This window comes from Dipodomys spectabilis, unplaced genomic scaffold, assembly GCF_019054845.1.
Source record: "Dipodomys spectabilis isolate Male_0828 unplaced genomic scaffold, ASM1905484v1 ptg000095l, whole genome shotgun sequence".
In the NCBI taxonomy this organism is placed as follows: Eukaryota; Metazoa; Chordata; class Mammalia; order Rodentia; family Heteromyidae; genus Dipodomys; species Dipodomys spectabilis.
Window position 1 is genome coordinate 39,613,899 of NW_024870772.1, and position 15,747 is coordinate 39,629,645.

The window sequence follows — 15,747 nt, forward strand, 5'->3', positions numbered from 1 at the left end:
GCCTTTTTAAAGAAGGAAAGTCATCATTTGGGACAATATGAATGGGGATTGGAAGACATTATGCTAAGTGAAAGAATCCAAAAAGACAGAAAATCCTATGATCTCATTCATGTATAATCTAATAGATGTTGTTGTCATAGAAACGGAGAGCAGTCATGTGTTGACCAGAGTCCAGAGAAAGGAGAGATACTGATGGAAGAGTTCTAAGGTTCAGTTAGATTAGAAGACTAAGTTCCACTACCCCCTGGAGGCATGTGGGTATCAGGATGGAAGGTTAACAGCTACAAAAAGAGGTATAAGTTAATTTTAGGAGTGTAAGTGAAGTTAAGAGGAGTTGATATTTTAAATTTATTAAAAAAAACTTGAAAGGTGTAAGGTGGGGCCAAGGGAAAGGGGTAGACAAATGAAGAAGAGAAGAAGAGGAGAATGAAGTCAGGAATCCAATGTATCCATTGCAAAATTAAGAAGAGTGAGGGAACAGCATTCTCATCTATCAGGGGTGAGAATGTTGAAAGGTATGACATCGACCAACCCTGGTCAATATTGTATTCAGAAAATGCTTTGTTAAATGGCAATTTCTTTGTATATCTTAAAGATTGTAACAATAGTAATAATAATGTCATATTTTATATTAAAAATTACTGTGCCAGGATAACGAATTGAAAATCAGAGCTCTGTGGGGAGTCAGTTCTCACATTCCTGCGGGAGCTGACTGCTTATGCTGGCAGTTTTCCAATATTAGGGTTCTGGCCATGTATCTACAACTTGTGTGAAGCCACTCCTGTTAAGAATGCAGGCCAGTGGTAGGGAATAATAAATGAATGAAGTAGAATTTGCAAAATTGGAATGCTCAAATGGCTAGATGTTTGAATAGACTCAATTCTCATGCATTGATTTGAACTCCTTTAGGGGAAATCCTACATCTCAGCTTAAAACAAAATCTAAGACAGAAAAAAATATCCATTTGTTTTAAATGTGAAAAGTGATGATGCATTTTCCATTTCAACCCCAGACTAAACAAAACAAAGGAACAATGAGAAGTACATGACACAAACAATAATTTGAACGTCAATAAAGACTGTACCTAAACCATAATATACTCAGAACTTACTGTGTGCTCCAGGGAGAAGTGGAGATTGCTGAGAGGCTGGGCCGGACTGAGAGGCCTTTATTCCCTGGAATTAAGTCTTTCTTTTAGGGCTCATATTAGTTTTCCTTTGCTGCTCTAACAAGTTATCACAAATAGAGTAGTTTTAAACAAAATAAACTTATCTTCTTAAAGTTCTGGGAATCTGAAGCCCCAAATCAAGATGTCAGCAAGCCCATATTTCCTCTGGAAATATTCCAAAAGAAAATCTATTTGCTATCTGTACTTCTTGGTTCATGGCTCATGATCTATCTCCTAAACCAGTAGTGGATGGTCAAAACTTTCTTGCACTGCTTCATTCTGAATCATGCATAGTGAAAATCTCCTCTATCTTACTTTTACAAAATTCCAAAAGTGACCATCTTATGATTACATTATGATCCAGGATAGTTTCCTTCAAGGTGTATAATGAAATCACACCTGTTAAGTCTATGTTATGATGTGAGAGGATGTATTCGCAGGTTCTGGGGATTAAGTTGTGGGCATTTTAATTATCCTATCATACTCAACATTCCTTTGCACTCACTATCTCTTTTTATAGCAAATTTTTAATTGTGATTGATTACATAAATTTCACAAATTTCACAGTATTGTGAGATAGTGATACTTAGTTAAAGTCACAAACACATTCTAACCTTCATGGGGCAAATTGTCTTTATCGTGGTCTATAAAGTTTATGAATTCTATGAGCTTTAACAATACAGTTATTTCTTCCACATCAGGTGATATGTACATTTCTTTCCTTTGCTTAGTGTAAGCTGCACTCACTATTTCTTAAGGTAAAATGGTGGCATTAAAAATGATCATATTTAGAGCAAAATATAAAGGCTAAACATGAGCAGTCTGAAATTTATTCAATGCTTCAAGAATCACAAAAGATATAACTTCACTTTCCTCTCATGTGTTGCATGTTTGCAAGATGATATTTATGGTCCATCTCAACATCATATGCAATTCAACTTTTTTCATGAACTCTCCACTAACAAGATACCCTTATGTTGAATTAATTTGTTAGTCCTTACCAAAATCCTTAATGCTGACCTCTTACTTTTGATGATGTATTTTACTTAACATGTCCTTTGGAAAAAAGTCATTACATTGAAAACCAAGAAATCATTGGCCAAAACTTACTCTAGCTTTCCAAATTCTCTTTTGGCACAAAGATATTAATTATTAAAAGCATGTCTTGATGAATTAGGGAGCATGTGTTAATTAACCCCAATATATTCAATTAAAATACACAAAGTAGTTCATATAAGCTCAGAAGAAATGATGATACAACTAGAATTTTCAAGCATTTAATTACACAGTGATTACAAATCATTTACTCTTACAGCAATTTTAAGGATTTCCTAAAAGTATCTTAGAGATGCAAACCTCCTTTAGCAATCCACTCCATACTGTTTTCTGAACAAAACTCTCCACAGTCCCCAAAGAACCTTCAGAATGTGCTGTTTCCATAACCTCAACCCCATCCCTCAACCCCATCCTGTTTAGTTGCAACCAGCTGAAGCAAACAAAAAACTTTAGCTGAGAATTAGGCTTTCTCAGGAATCTGAACTGGAGTTTGTAGAAATTCGGTCATTTTACTGTGGGCCTAGGATTTCTCGTTCTATGGATATGTGGGGTATGTACTGATAAATTCTAAGAGGAGGAGAAAGAAAGAATAAGAATAAGAGCAACAGTAAGAGAGGGGGGAAGAGAGAAAGAGAGAGACAGAGAGACAGAGAGAAAGGAGATGGGAGATGAAATGAGGTCTTAGACTCCAAAGAAAGAAACATGGAAAGTGGGAAGTAATGTTTCCCATTCCTTGTTCCCGACTTCTTTGGAGTCTGTGAGGTACCCACTTAATCTTTTAATAAATGTAGTTTTATGTAGGTTTCAGTTATTTGCATTCAACCACCTACTGTCTAATATGTACAGGAAATCTAAAGTCCAGACAGTTTAAGTATTTGGAAGGCACAGTGCAAGCCATTTAGAAGATTTAGGAACATATCCAGGGCTTGAGACTTATGTTCCTTCAATTCCATGCCATGGAGCAGTTGGCAGGATTAAAGGAAGAGGAATTTTTCTCCTTGAATCCAACAGGCCTTTCATATAGGGGCTGTGCACTCCCTTGAGTAGCCTTTAATTTATGTCTACATTTTCTCATTTGTAAATATTTGTACATGGATATTCTTCAAGTTATTATTAGACTTTATTCTTCATTCGTGGAGATTAAATTTGTAATTAAAAGTGGAGATGGCATCTCTGTCGTGTTTAAAATATATGCATTCCTGGCATTTGTGAACAGAAAAAGGAGTATCAAGAACTCAAAATTTCTACCATAACCAAAAAGATGTATGCATATATATCTCATATTCTGGTATTCTCTCATCTGTCTCTTTCTCTTTGTCTTTCTCTCTCTCTCTCTCATTTGCACACATATTTATCATGTATAACATAATGTCACATGTATGCATTGTTGAATGGTTAAATATCTATCTATCTATCTATCTATCTATCTATCTATCTATCTATCTATCTATCTATCTATCTATCTATCTACCTAAAATGCAGCAAGAACTGAAGATTTGATACCAGAAAATAAAAAAGGTGTGACAGGGTTAGCATGAGAATAGGAATTTCTTTTCATATATTTAATATTTACAAGCAATTCTTAATACATATTCTTGAAATTTCTTCATATTAAAAATACAAAAGCAATGTAAAATTCATTTCCTCTTGATTCCTGTGATTTATTAAAACAAACTCCACTAGGCTAATCAGAAAATATAGTTACTCTCTGAATTCAAGTTTGAAAAATTTAAAAGAAGCCTTAAAAATAAACTAGCTAGGCAGAAAACTAATTTATCCAGATAGGATTTATTTTCCCAAAGAATTTCTCTAAAATTTTAATGGATCCATAATAATTGTATATACATATGGAGTACAATGAGACACCTCAAAATAGGTATACAATGTGTAATGCTGGATGAAGGTGGTTGATCTGCATCTATTTATCACCTCAAACTTGTATCATTCCCTTGTGTTTGAAACATTCAAAATCTTGTCTGCTAGTTATTTTGAAATATATAGCCAGGTGCTGGTGGCTTGCACCTATAATCCTTGCTACTCAGGAGGCTAAGATCTGAAGATCGTGGTTCAAAGCCAACCAGGGCAGGAAAGTCCATGAGACTCTTATCTCCAATTAACTATCAGAAAACAAGAAGTGGTGCTGTAGCTCAAGTGGTACAGCGCTCACCTTGAGCTGAAGAGCTGAGGGTCAATGCCCAGGCCCAGAGTTCAAGACCCTTGACTGAAAAAAAAATTGTAAATAATTGGCAACCATAATTATCTCACATTGCCATAGAATATTAGGTTTTCCTCTTATCCAACTCTATCCCCTGTACCAACTAACCCTCCTCATCTCACCTCTCCCACAGACTCCAGCCTCTGCCAACAATTATTCTATTCATTGTTTCTGTGAGATCAATATTTGAACTTCAGCATTGAAGTGAGTAGATGCTGTAATTTTCTTTCTGACTCTGGCTTAATTTTCTTAGTATAATGCTCTCCAATTCCACCTACCTTGCAGCATATGCAAGGATTTCTTTCTTTTCAAGGTGAGGTAATATTTTGTAGTATGTACTATTCCATACTTGATCCATTCATCTACCAATGGAGACCTTGGTTGACTCAATCTCCTGGTTGTTGTAAATAATGCTATAATAAATATGACATGTAGATGCTTCTGATTCCACAGCTTTCGTCTCCTTCATATATATGCTTAGTGTTAGAATATCTGGTTGTGTCTTGGTTCTATTTCTAGTATTTTGAGGAACTGCCATACTGTTCTTCCATAATGACTAGTGTATTAATTTACATTCCACCAAAAGAATTGTGTGAGCATTTCCCTCAGAAAGTACTGCTTAAGACTAATTAAAATGTATATTTTGTGTGCTGGTCCTGGGGCTTGAACACAGGGGCCTGGGCATGGTCCTTGCAAAAGGTTAATGTTTGATTATTTGAGTCACAGCTCCAATTTCATTTTTGGTGATAAATTGGAGATATCTTACAGACTTTTCTGCCCAGGCTGGGTTTGAACCTTGATCCTCAGATCCTAGCCTCCTGAGTAGTTAGGATTATAGCTTGAGCTACTGGTGACTGACCAGAAGTGTGCTTTTTTTTGTTTTTGCTTTTGTTGTTGTTTTGCTGGGCCTGGGGCTTGAACTCTGGGCCTGGATGCCTCTAAGCTTTTATGCTTAAGGCTAGTGCTCTACCACTTGAGCCACAGCTCAACTTCCATTTTTTGGTGGTTAAGTGGAGATAAGAGTCTTACAGAGTTTCCTGTCTGGGCAAACTTTGAACTGTGATCCTCAGATTCAGCCTTCTGAGTAGCTAGGATTATAGTGCCTGGCTAGAAATGTACTTTTAAAAGTCAAAATTCTTATTTCCTCTTCAGAGAAGTCTCTCTTTAAGTCTTTAGCCCACTTATCTATCGGGCTGTTGTTTCTTTGAGGATTTGTTGTTGGGGATTTAATTTTTTGAGTTCTAAGTATATTTTAGATATGAGACCCTCATCTGTTATGTGGCTAGTGAAGATCTTCTCCCAATCTGTGGACTTTCTATTTATCTTGCTAGCTATGTCCTTTGTCATGCGGAAGCTCTGTAGTTTCATGCAATCCCGTTTGTCCAACCTTTCTTTGATTTGTTGTGTTTCTGGGTCTTTATTAAGAAAGTTTCAGCCTGTACCAAGGCGTGCTAGAGTTTCTCCTATTCCTTCCTGTAATGTTTGCAGGTGTCTGCTTTGACTTCAAGTCTTTGATTCATTTGAAGTTGATTCTGGTGCAGGGTGATATATAAGGATCTAGCTTTAGTTTTCTACAGGTGTTAAAACAATTTTGCCAGCACCATTTACTGAAGAGGCTGTCTTTCTTCCATTCTATTTTTTAGCTTCCTTATAGAAGATTAGGTAGATAGACTTCTCTGAAGAGGAAAATAAGAATAGCCAATAGGCACATGAAGAAATCCTCAACTTCTCTAGCCGTAAAAGAAATGCAAGTCAAAACAACATTGAGATTCCATCTCATTCCTGTTAGAATGGCTATAATCAAGAAATCTAATAACAACAGATGCTGGGGGGGGGGGGCGGGGAATGTGGCCCAAAGCGAACCCTACTGCATTGTTGGTGAGAGTGTAAACTTGTTCAAGCACTCTGGAAGGAAATATGGAGGTTCCTCAAAAGACTCCACATAGAGCTCCCCTATAATCCAGCAATCCCACTTTTGGGCATTTACCCAAACTATCACAAACAAGGCTGTAATAAAGCTACCAGCACAATTGTTTATCACAGCATTATTTACCATAGCTAAGATATATGGAACCAACCCAGATGACCCTCAGTAGATAAATGGATCAAGAAAATGTGGTAGATGTGTACAATGGAATTCTATGCCTCCATCAGAAAGAATGATACTACCCCATTTGTTAGGAAATGGAAAGACTTGGAAAAAATTATAGTAAGTGAAATAAGCCAAGCCCCATAGTTTTCTTATTTGCAATAACTAGTATATGTATAGGACAAACAACAAAGGTCAAAAGCGATGTACATATGACAATATAAGATGATGCTAAGTGAAATGAACCCCAAAATAGGGACACAAGAAGTTTTTTCTTAAATTGCTGTTGTTTTTAATGTACCATGTGATTTTTTTTGTTTCTTTTGTATGTTCTTCTCCCATGGCATAACCCCTGTTTTCACTGTATTTGATTCAGATGCCCTGCATCTTGTATATACATTTTTCTAATTTAGGGAGGGGAAGGAAAATAACAAATTGCTGAAATATGGATACAGGCTGACCCATTGTAACAATGAGATGTACAAGACACTATGTTGAAAAGGAACTTTACAACTTGTTGTGGGGGCAGGGGGAAGGAGGAGTTGGGGAGGAAAGGGATGGTAGGGGAAAACCAAAGGAGGAAGTAACAATGCTCAATGGGAAATGTACTCATTACCTTACTCATGTAATTGTAACCCCTCTGTACAGTATCTTTATGATAAAAAAATATTTTTAAAAAGTCAAAATTGGCTGGGCGCAGACCAATTTTAGATGCTATTATTAACTTCTTTTCTTCTCATATTCATGTGCATCTGAAATTAAATATGGACAAATGTGATTTGATATAAAATATTTTTAAGCTTTAAGAGAGTTCTTGTATTATGCCTTTCTGTTTTGCATCCAAGTTACTGATCTTCTTGTGACTAATCTTATTACTGTGATTTTGAGACAGGGTCCTGGTATGTAGCACAAGATGGCCTCTGACTCAAGTTCTGAGATTGTAGGTGTGTGTTGCATGACTGGCCATGTTTTAAAAGTTAACTGTGAATGAGTTTTCAATTATAATGTGTGTGTGTGTGTGTGTGTGTGTGTGTGTGTGTGTGTGTGTGAGTGTGTGTCTCTAGGTTTTGAGACTTGAGCTCAGGACCTGAATGCTATCCCTGAGCTTTTATTTTTACTCAAAACTAACACTTAGTCATATGAGCCACAGCTGCAAAAAGCTCTGGCTTTTTGGTGGTTTATTGAAGATAAGCGTTTCATAGACTTTCCTGCCTGGGCTGGCTTCAAACTGAGCCACCAGGACTTAGCTTTGAATTGTAATTTAGTGAAGCACTATAGAAAAAACTTATTTTGACATAGTCCTATAAGACAAATGTACTTACATTTAAGTCTATGACCAAAATTTTCAAACAGTTTAGAAAGAGTTCCTATATTTATAAACTCCATGAACCACTGAAGAGCTGAGAGACAGCACCCAAACCCACAGTTCAAGCCCCACGACAGACAAAATAAATAAATAAAATAAAAGCTTCAAATCCAGAAGCAATTCTGAATAAAGCCATTCTGAAAAAACATATCTTGGGCTGGGAAGGTGGCTCAGTGGCAGAGCGCTTGCCTTGCATGCCTGAGGCCCTGGGTTTGATTCCTCAGCACCACATAAGCAAAAAGAAAAAGCCGGAAGTGGTGCTGTGGCTCAAGTGGTAGAGCACTAACCTAGAGCTGAGAGACAACGTCCAGGCCCAGAGTTCAGGCTCCACGACCAGACCCCCCCCCCCCCAAAAAAAAGAAGCGTATCTTAGCAGATATGAGACTATTGATTTCTTTTCACTTGGATTATTTCCATCATCATGCGAATGTACTTTTATTTCCCATTGCAATTACCCTTTGCTCTCCTTGCTGACTTCTCTGGGAACTCACCCTCTCTTTGGTCCCAGGAGAGCCACATCCTTTTTCGCTCACTCATTCATGCTTCACTCAATCTGGCTCTTGACATTATCCAGCACCATTATGCTTTTCTTTGGAAACTTCCTGTCTTCCTCCTTCACAGACACTAAATGTCCTGGCCCTTATTTTCTAATCACCAGTATCTTCATAATCTCCTGTGGCAGGAGCCCTTATGAAATGCAAATGCTGGGGTCCCTAAGGTCTTGTCTTCCTAACCTCCTTTGTGATGATTCATCTATTAGTATGGTTTTGATTATCATGATTTTCTGGCATTTCCAAAACTTTATTAAATGCAACTATCCCTTCTGACCTTAAGTCTAAAAGGTCATATTCAGATACTTATCTGACACTGTGGGAATATCAAACTTATCCTGTCAAAAACTGAGTCTTTGACCTTCTCCCATGACATTACACACTGTATAAATCTACTCTTTCCTACCCTCACAAATGTCTTCATTTATTTAAACCCCAAACTTGGAATTTCTCTTTCAAACTTATCTTCATCTCATCTCCACATTTAAATATTTAAAAAAATTTAATTGAAACATAAAATAATATGTATTTATCATGTACAACATAATGCTACTGCATATAGACATGGTGGAATGGTTAAGTCTAGGTAATTAACATACATTTTCTCAGGGAGGTACACTTTTTGTGGTGAGAACATTTAATATCCCTCTCCTAAAGGCATTTTCAAGAATACCCTATCAGTCTGGGCAGGAAGGTAGTCCATGAGACTCTTATCTCCAATTAGCCACCAGAAAACTGGAAGTGGTGCTGTGGCTCAGGCGGTAGAGTGCTAGCTAGCCTTGAGCTTAAGAGCCCATGGACAGTGCCCAGACTTAGAGTTCACGCCCCATGACTAATGAAAGAAAAAAAAAAAGAATACACTCTATCATGAACTATAGTTGCTCTGCTGTGCAATAGATCTTATTCTTATTTATATCTTCTTGGACCAACTCCATCAACTTCCCTCTCCTCCCTGGGTAAGTTAGTCTGTCATTGCTCTGACAGAGGTTCTACTTAAACTTCAAGAGAGGAAGTACTTACTTTGGCTTACAGTTTCAGAGGTTTCTATTCGTGTTTTGCACTTTGGCAGAGTGTCATGGTGGTGGGAACATGTAATGGAGAAGATTTTTCATTTCGTTGTTAACAGAAAGCAGGGAAAAAAACCAAGAAGGATCCAGGGACAAGATACTTCCATAGACTTATTCCTCACTAGTGCTTACTACACCTTAAGCACTACCACCTAAAGTTTCTATAGCCCCTGCCCTTGCCAAACTAGAGCCCTAGTTGGGACCTTGGATTTTACACCTGAATCAATGAGAAACATTTCATATTCAAACCATTAAGCCCCTCTTACTATTCTAGTGCCTGGTATCCACTATTCTACTTCAGTTCTATGAACATAAACTCAACCTCTTTAGATTTCCCCTGAGTGAGAACCTACAGTCTTTGTCTCTCTGTGTCTGGCTTATATTATTTAACAATTTTTTTCTAGATCATCTATATCATTGTAAATAACATAATTTCTTCCTTCTTATAGGTTAATGATATATTTATTTTATATTTTCTGTTATCCTCTCTTTTTTTCTGTTTTTCTTTCTCTATTGTCTCACTGTCTCTCTGTCTCTGTCTCTCTCTCTATCTTTTTTTGAGTCAAATCTTCTTATATATCTAAGGTTGGTCTTGAACTTAGGATCTCTTGGTACAATCTCCCCTAGTGATACCAGTACAGACATGCACTAGCTCATCTAGCTAGCATCACATTTAAGTGTTAACATCTATTGCCAAAGATGTATGTTTTGATTCTGTTAATTTTTCCTTATTTTACTGCAAGCATTTTGCTAAAATAAAAATGATTCCCTAACTAGAATTTTGGAATAGTGAGGTTAGCCTGTAATAATGGCCTTGAAAGATCAGAAGTCTTAGTCTTAATAATTAATAATAAATAATTCTTTAGGGCATGATTCTTTTCCATTATTAATAAACTGAGACACATTTAGATCCCTAGGATTTTGGTCCTGGGAGAACAGATCAGACAGCATCTCAAACATTGTCAGTTGCTATGGCAGAGAAAAAATTTAAAAATCCTGGTTCTTAAAAACTTCAGCATAGGGCTGACAAAAATTGTGTCTCTTTATGAGTTAGTGGCTGTAGCTATTCATGTGATTTCCTAACCAGGTAGAAATGTACAGACAAAGGAGATGACTCAGAAGACCGGTGTTTGGGTTTAGAAAGTATATCAGAGAATAAGTCTTTTTTTACCACAGTGATTTAGCAGATTTGCTACAACAGATGAGTAATATAAGTTATTGAGCAAGGCTGGGCTTGGGTACAGGAAAATGATCCAGAGATGCTATAACTGCTGGAGATACAAAATCACATGAACACAATAATCAACTTAATGCCTTAGAAGGTACAGTTTACAGGAATCATTTGTAAACTGGGTAGCATGGAAATTGCATAAAAATATTTAACAAATAGCCGTTTAAAGTAAACATCAAATGATAGGGGAAAACTAAAGTAATCAAACTCAAAATTTTACTTAGAATTTTATCTGAAGTATCTGCAGAATTATATATCTCTCAATATCTAAAATTATGGGAAGCTTAGCAGTTGTTCAAGTATACTTTAATCTGGGTCCCAAACTTAGAGATACTTATCATATAGATGTCTTCAAAAATGACAAAATGAGCAATATACTTGATAATATTTTTACAACAATTGAACAAAGCTTAGGAGTCAGACATGGCATATTCCAATTTTGTAGGTTTGGGGAGATCTGGTTTTAGTGTAATAATCGAGCCTGGATATCGCAGGGAAATTCATGGCTATTGTAATTACCAGATATTACTAGATATTGCTAGCCATTTCCAGATCTGAGTGTTGTAATCTGAGATGGAAATTACTGGTAAGAAAGTAAAGTGTGTAAACTAGAGATTATCTTAGCTGTATCAATGGCACAGTTGGTATTTTAATATGGAAGCTCCAGATCTGCTTTGTTAATTAGTAGATGGCTATTCTACCTCTCCATGAAGGTTGGAAAGATATTTGCGGAAGGAGAAAGTGGCAAGGACTATAGGCTGTTTCTGGTTTACTCTCTTTTAGAAATAAGAATTATCTCTAAAAGAGAATCCTAAAATATATGAATTCTTATTACATTAAATTCTTATTATATTACATTAGAGACTATTTAATTATCAATTAATTAATTGATTTTAATTTATTTATAATTATCAATTGCCTGTAAAGAAAATTGTTTATGTTGTAGCACATGGAAGCAAAAATATGGTGATTTTGAGGGTAGATCTTGAAGTCAGATTTCCTAGGAACAAATCCTGTATTATTCCATTTCTTAGACCTTGTAAGCTTGAGTTTTCTCTTTTCTTCCAAGATCATAGAATTATGAGAAATAAATTAAACCAAGGCATTTGTTACACTGTTGGTAACTTTTGAATTTTACCACAATGAGGAAGATAGACTTAATATTCAGAAGCCAAATTCCTAGTGACATTGTTTTATAAAGCTAAGGAAGAATGGTGCAAAGCTTCCTTTGCTCAATCTATTTAAAAGTAATATATAATCTGAAAGTCTAAACTGACTTACATGTAGTTTTACCTGGATTTGGACGCAAAAGTCAGACAGAATTCAGACCGAATTCTTTATCCCTATGTCTCATTTCCAAACAATTCTGTTTTCTACATTCCTGATGTTTTCCTGTCAAAACATGATTGGGCAATTCATTCAATTAGTTTGTTTTGTTTTTAAAATTTTATTGTAACAGTGATGTCCAGAGTGGTCACAGTTACATGAGTCAAGTCTTGAGTACCTTTTGATGAGTATATGAGTACATTACATGAGTACATTTGCTTTTGAACAGTGTCATCCTCTCCCTTGTTCTTTCCCAGTTTTTCCCCTCCTGACTTCCCTCCCCACAAATTGTATAGTTCATTTCTAATATAGTGTCTAGTGGGTTCCACTGCTGAATTGGTTCACCTTTGTCCCACTGTTTTTGTGCCCCTTTCTCCTCCCCAAATCAGATAAATTTATATACAAGACAAAGGGTGTAGAAATCAAATACAGCAACAAAAGGGAATAAACCAAAGAAAACCGGAAAGAAAAAAGGAAAAGAATCACATATAGTACAATAAAAAATATCTCTTGCTTCCATTTCTTGGAATTACGCACCATTTTATATGATCATATTCTCATAGCCATTCAGCCAATGTGATCCTCTTCTACTAATTTTGTTTTGTTCTTTTGTGGAAGTATTGGGGTTTGAACTCAGGGTCTGGCTTTCATTTGGCTTTTTTCCCCCTCATGGCTGACCCTCTAACTTAAGCCATATATCACCTTCTGGTGTTTTTGGTGATGAATTGGAGGTAGAGTCTCAAAAACATTCCTGCCTCGGCTGGCTTCAAACTGTGAAACTCCTATCTCAGCCTCCTTCCTGAGTAGCTAGGGTTACAGGGGTAAACTACTGGTGTCTGGCTACATTACATACATCAGGGGAAAAAAAGCAATAGGTTAAGTGGCAAAGCAAGTTTGGAAAATCAGTTGGCATTTTCCCATAAAATTAACAAACACTTACCATATTGCCCTGCAATTTACTTCTTAGTGTTTACATAAGAGAAATGAGAACATCCAGTGCAAATACTTGGGATTCAGTGCTTGTGGCAGCTTTATTCATAGTAGCTCCAATGAAAACAACTCAAATGTCCATTAGCTGAAGATCTGGTAAACAAATGGTGTATGTGTACACAGTGGACTACTGCTCAGCAACAAAAGGTTATGACGGATCTACAAGAAGTCAGGTACAAATAACCAGACCACTGTGGCTGGTGAAAGAAGCCAGATAAAGGCTATGTAATTTAAATTTCATCCATATGAAACAGACTGAATAATAAAAGAATAAAATACAGTAAAAGAATAAAAGAAAATAAGACAGTGCTTGCCAGGTGCCTGAAAGCCAGAAGAGACTGAGTGTAAAAAAGGGACCCTCTCAGAATGACAGAAATATTCATTATCATGGCTGTGTTGGTGCATAGATATGTGTCAGAACTGACCAACTCTTTCTAGTGTGTTATATTGGATATAACACTATATTCCTAATCTAGTGTCTAGTGGGTTCCACTGCTGAATTGGTTCACTTTGTCCCACGGTTTCTGTGTGCCCCTTTTCTCCTCCCCAAATCAGATAAATTTATATACAAGACAAAGGGCGTAGAAATCAAATACAACAACAAAAGGGAATAAACCAAAGAAAACCGGAAAGAAAAAAAGAAAAGAATCACATATAGTACAATAAAAAATACATGTAGTCAGGTGCCAGTGGCTCATGACTGTAATCCTAGCTACTCAAGTGGCTGAGATGTGAGGATTGCAGTTCAAAACTAGCCTGGGCAGCAAATTCCATGAGACTCTTTTTCTCCAATTAACCACCAGAAAACTGGAAGTGGCGCTGTGGCTAAAGTGGTAGAATGCTCACCTTAAGCTGAAGAGCTGAGGGACAGTGCCCAGGCCCAGGGTTCATGACCGAAAAAAATTAAAAATAAAATAAAAAATACATGTATCACTGCATTATAATTTAATTGCTATCTATAAACCAAACGAAAAAGAAAAAGATTGGTTACAAACACAACATTTAGAATAGAGAAAGTTATGATAACAGAAAACAAGGAAGAATAACCAGGCAGATTCAAAATCCAATATTTTGAGTCGAGGTAAGGATTGATTCATGGATAGTTATTTAATTAATTTAAAGTCAATTAATGATAGGCATGGATAGTCATTCATTATGCCTCATAAATAGCACTTACAAAGTTTTCATGAATAAAATCTTTCACATTTTAATCTAATGGAATGTATTGAAAGAAATTATATAGGAAAAAAAGAGATTATGTAAGAAAAGGAAGTGATAAAACAAATTCACTTGATAAATTATAACTTAGTAGTGTTTTTAAACTTCAGCAGGATATTAGACTCTTTTACCAGTGAATCATATATGCAATGAACAATTTTCATCCAAAATATATTAGCAAAGTTTCAGAGCTCAATAATAATTGGATAAAGCAAATTAAAAGATGGCCAAATACAAATAAACATTTCATACATTTTGCTCTTTGGGAATCATTTCACAGTTTGTTTACAAATAGCACCTAAATAAACATTTGAACAGGCAGAGGGAGCTGACTGTTTACTGCACAGAGATAAACTCATGAACTATTTCCTATGGTGTGTTCCACATGTTTTTCACCACTATTTCCCTAAAATTCACTGATTACATTGACTAACACTGACTTCATACTGATCAAATGGCATTAAAAGGGGGGATTTAAGAAGAATTACTTCAGTATTAATGTGAGATTGATATCAAGTTATAAACTCTCTTCATATTATGTGTATTCAGGTCATGAAAGTAAAGAGTAACATTTGTACAAGGAATAACAATGAATATACATCTCTGCTTAAGTTTCTCCATGGGAGCAAAAACATTCCTTGAGTCAAAAATTTAATACACATTTAAGACTGCATTTTATGCATAATTTTGACAGAAAGCCATTATCAAACACAGGTGGCACAAAAGAAAATATTCAAATATGCTAAAATATGAATAAATTTAGCATCTCAAAAACTGGAATGTGAAGAATTAATGAACTTGAGTCTGAATGCTGAAACTGATTGAATTTAGAGTTACGCTTATTTAATATTAAAGAAAATTTATATATTTGATACAAACAGTAGGTCTCTGGGAAGGTGGCTCAGTGGTAGAGCACTTGCCTTGCATGCCTGAGGCCCTGGGTTCGATTCCTCAGCACTACATAAGCAAAAAGAAAAAAGCTGGAAGTGGCGCTGTGGCTCAAGTGGTAGAGTGCTAGCCTTGAGCTGAAGAGCTGGGGGACAGCACCCAGGCCCAGAGTTCAGGCCCCACAACAGGACCCCAAAAAAAAGAAAAATAAAAGAAATTGTAAAATCACAGATTGTATTGATAAACTCTGCAGTAACATTGGTTGGTTAGCTAAAGGTCAAGCTGGCAGAACTAAGAAATATTACTATGTCTATCTGTCTGTCTATTATTTATCTATGTGGTTGTGGAAATAACTGTACAGTTCTATTATCTTTTGCCTAATACTGGAGCTTGTTGTCCAAAAGACAGTTATTGGTGTGGAGAGATAGAGGAGATTATTTTTTAAGTACATCAAGGCAATTCCATAGGTGAAAGTGTAGAAGTTTTTACAAGTGATTCTGGGCCAGTTATAGATATCTTTATGCAAAAAATTGAACTACGACACAAAATATAGTCATAATACGCAATGTACGTACAGGAAAT